This window comes from Vulpes lagopus, chromosome 10, assembly GCF_018345385.1.
Source record: "Vulpes lagopus strain Blue_001 chromosome 10, ASM1834538v1, whole genome shotgun sequence".
In the NCBI taxonomy this organism is placed as follows: domain Eukaryota; kingdom Metazoa; phylum Chordata; class Mammalia; order Carnivora; family Canidae; genus Vulpes; species Vulpes lagopus.
This window is the reverse complement of record NC_054833.1, coordinates 60,968,638-60,972,740: the sequence shown is the minus strand read 5'-3', so window position 1 is coordinate 60,972,740 and position 4,103 is coordinate 60,968,638. Positions and strand designations below refer to the sequence as shown.

The 4,103-nt window shown below is 42.6% G+C and overlaps 1 non-coding gene across 1 annotated transcript; it reads left to right on the top strand.

Moving 5' to 3' along the window:
* Positions 1-1,552: 1,552 nt before the first annotated feature.
* Positions 1,553-1,679, top strand: LOC121501074. The gene has a single exon (XR_005990512.1). It is a non-coding gene; the product is annotated as a small nucleolar RNA SNORA25 (small nucleolar RNA).
* The last annotated feature ends 2,424 nt before the right edge of the window (positions 1,680-4,103 follow it).

The window sequence follows — 4,103 nt, the reverse complement described above, 5'->3', positions numbered from 1 at the left end:
TATCTTCAACTATTGCCCCTACCTCACGCAATATGGGGACTCTTGATCTGTGTTCTCAAATTGGTGGACTCCAAGGGAGGAGCCCATAAGATAGAAGAGAGAATCTGGAATGGGAGCATGTAATCCCTTTTTTTTCTTGAGGTTATTAACTAGCAGTTGGCAACTCACCGGTGTATGCAGCTATGGGGTAGCACACCTGGGCACACAGAAGATGGTGCCTCATCCCTGGCATTTCATACAAGAAAACCCATACTGGAAGGTCCCACCATGCTGGGTAAAGGTGGGCTGACCTGGGAATCCAGCCCATCTGACCAAGGAGGGAATCTCCTGCTGAGAGGCAGAGTGGCCAAGCATCTGAAAGCTTGACTACCTGCCTTTAAAGGTCCACCCAGCCTAGGACGTTGGATAGACACACTGTCAGGGTCATTGCCTCTATAGAGGATAGCATCACAGCCGAGTACTACCTGGGATCCCCACTAGTGCACAGCTACTACCGGACACTGAGGGATCCATCAAACAGAGAAGCCCAGCCTGGCAGAGAAAGGAGAGATCCTCCTTCACTTTCCACAAAGGGACCCTTGGAGCAGACACGAGGGACTGCAAGGACAAAGGGAAGGGACCCCAGTGGACAAAGCTGTCCTCTACTTCTCAAGCCCAGAGCAGGGGCTCTGAACTGGACTGTCATAGAAAATACCAACCTGAATATGCCAGAATGTGTTCTCAAAATGAAACTATTTTAAACTGGAAGTAGCTGGACATAGCTGATATTTATAAGACTGGGCTAACTTCAGTTTTTCCACTGCTGAGCATGAATAGGGTCTTTCTTTCTTTCTTTCTTTCTTTCTTCTTTCTTTCTTTTTTTGAGAAAAGGAAGTTAGTTTAAAAATAAAGCAAACCTCTTGTTGGCATAAGGCTAAGTGGAGATTGTTCAATTAAAACTGTTAAATGAGCAGTGAGACCTGAGGCATGTATCCGACTGCCTCTCGAATATTAAGTCGGTCAAGTTCCCCACGTAGGCATGCTGCCCTCTTCCAAGACCTTCCACGATTATAAATGCAGATTTTAAAAAAATTGTTTAGTGTCTCTTGCCTCTTGTAAGTACCATTCATTTCTTCTTTGTCTCTAGACCAGCTGTCCAATGGAACTTTCCTTAATGGTGGAAATGTCCTGTCCGCCCTATCCAATATGGCGGCCACCAACCACACATGGCCACTGAACACTGGGAAAGTGGCTGGTACCAACTGAGGGACTGACTTTAAAACTATATTTTAAATAATTTAAATGCAAGCAGCCACATGTGGTTAGTGCTACCCCATTGGACAGCGAGGCGCGAGATGGAGTCGGATGTATTTCTTTCTACTGAACTTTTGGAAATCTGGTTTCCTCCATTTGGGGTACATCTTTGTTAGTTCACTGTCTCGCACTTGGTTCAAGCTTTCCACACCACCCACCAATTCTTCCTGATGTGTCCTCAGAACCAAATCAAGGAGAACATTTACAGTAATGTTCACATGGGGAAAATTTGAGCACAGACTGAATTCCGATAATATTAAGAAATTCAAAGAGGGAATTTGGGGGGCTGAAGCCAAGAGCTCTTAACACTGTGACCAAATATTGAAATTCTCTATAGGATGTAATGGTCACTCAATAGTGCTGTGGTTTCCTGAGGAGATATGAGATAAAAAAGAAAAAGAAAAAGAAAAAGAAAAAGAAAAAGAAAAAGAAAGAGAGAAATTACTAAAATTGCATACTGAAGTCTTTACAGATAAAATAAAGTGCTGTCTGCAATTTGCTTTAGATAATGGAGTAGGGAACAGACAGAGGAAACAAGATTGCTTGCTAATTGTTGAAGCCGTGTGATGGGTTCCTGAGCTTGCCTTGGATTAGTCTCTCTATTCTACATGTGTGTACTTTTTTTAATTAAAAAAAAAATTAAGATTGGGGGTTGGAGTAACTAGGTGATAGGCATTAAGGAGGGCACTTGATGTAACGAGCACAGGGTGTTATAAGCAACTGATCAATCACTGAATCTACCCCTGAAACTAGTAACACACTGTATGTTAACTAACTTGAATTTAAATAATTTTTTAAATTAAGAGTTTTAAACAAAATAGGAAAAATCTTGTCTTATGAAATCAAGTAGAAGGGGAACAAGAGGGGCGCCTAGCTGGCTCAGTCAGTGGAACATATGACTCTTGATCTCAGGAACATGAGTTTGGGCCCCAAGTTGGCTGTGGAGCCTACTAAAAAACAAACTAACAAACTAAAAAACTATTTTAAAAAAAGAAGAAGAAGAAAAAGCAAACCACAAGGGGTATTCTGGGGGTGCTCAATTGGTTAAGCATCTGCCCAGTGTCCTGGGATCGAGTCCCACATCGGGCTCCCCGCTTGGTGAGGAGGCTGCTTCTTCCTCTCCCTCTGCCCCTCCCCCTGCTCATGCTCCCTCTCTCGCTCTCTGTCTCTCTCTCAAATAAAGAAATAAAATCTTTTTTAAAAAAGCCATAAAATGATAAGCATACAATAAAATGAGGAATTTACATAAATGGAAGGAAATGCATAACATAATGTAGTGGTTAGGAGCCAGATGGCTGAGTTCAAATCCTGGCTAGAATACCAACCTGGTTTCGGGAATTTATTTGAGCTTTGCTCAACCTCTGTTGCCTTATCTGTGGAATGAGGCTCAGGCTGGAATGTACTTCTTAAAATTGTGGTGGAGATTAAAAGAGTCTATTTACAAAATATTTGGCCAGCATCTGGCAGACAAGTCCCATCACTTGTATCTGGGAAATTGATGTATGAATGGCTGCTGTTGTACCCACCACCTTATCAAATTTTCAACAAAAGAGATGTCTTCCTTTCATATTCAAGGAGGAAAATGAAAAAATTAAAAAAATTTAAGAGAACAGGGGCATCTGGGTGGCTCAGTTGGTTAAGTGCCTGCCTTTGGGTCAGGTCATAATCTCAGGGTCCTGGGATCGAGGCCCACGTTGGGCTCCCTGCTCAGTGGGGAGTCTGCTTCTCCCTCTGCCTCTGCCCCTCCCCCTCCTATGCATGCTCTCTCTCAAATAAATAAATAAAATTTATTTTTTAAAGATTTAAAAGAATAGTTCCTTCCAACTCCTATGTTCTGAGAAACTGTTAGCAAAGTAAGTTGATAATTTATCAGATGTTCTAAGCTTTAGCAAAAGAATTCCAGCTTATGTCTGGGTGAGTGGAATTCCCCGTGAAAACCCTGTTTTGTGACCTTTGTGATATGTGTTAGGAAAGCATCCTCTGTAAGCTTCCTCTGGCCTGGGGGGGTGGCTGGGTGTGGAGTGGGGTCTTGTGTCTGTGGTTCTCCTTGTCAGCCCTGACCCCAAAATGCTCCAACTGATGGACATATCTTCTTTGCAGGAGATGCTACACACTTTTCTCTTTCTATCAGGCTTGCATCTTTTAAAAAAAAAAAACATTTTATTTATTTTAGGAGAGAGACAGCATGTAAGGGAGGGGTAGAGGGACAGGGAGAGAGAAAATCTCAAGTGGACTCCACACTTGGAGCCCATTGTAGGGCTTGATCCCATGACCCTGAGATCATGAACTGAACTGAAACCCAGAATCAGACATTCAACCAACTGCACCACCCAGACACCCTAGGTTTGGGTCTTTTAAGTAACATACAGCCTTCCACTGGCACAGCTTTGTTATGAATCGCCTCCAAGTGACAGTAATGTTTATGATATTATATTTTGCTTCTTTCAGGAACATGAAAATCTTGCCTTAGCCATTCTCTAAACCCTTTGCATTGGGAGATAGGGATATAAGGCCATAAAGTCCAGCCTTCTCTATTTTTGCCCAAGAATAATGACACTGTCTCTTTTGGACCGTTTTACAAAGGCTGTCTTCCACTTTCTCTTCAACCATCAGTGGTAGTAAGTCAACTGAAACTACAGTAAACCAGAGGGGGAGAGGGGAATATTGACATGCATAATTGAAAAGTCCAAGGGTAGGGTTAGCTTCAGGTATGACTAACTCTAGCTACTGTGATGTTTTCAGGAGTTTCTCTCTCTCTGTCATCAGGCTCACCTTTCTGCTATGTGCAGCTTCATTCTTGGTCTCGTTAA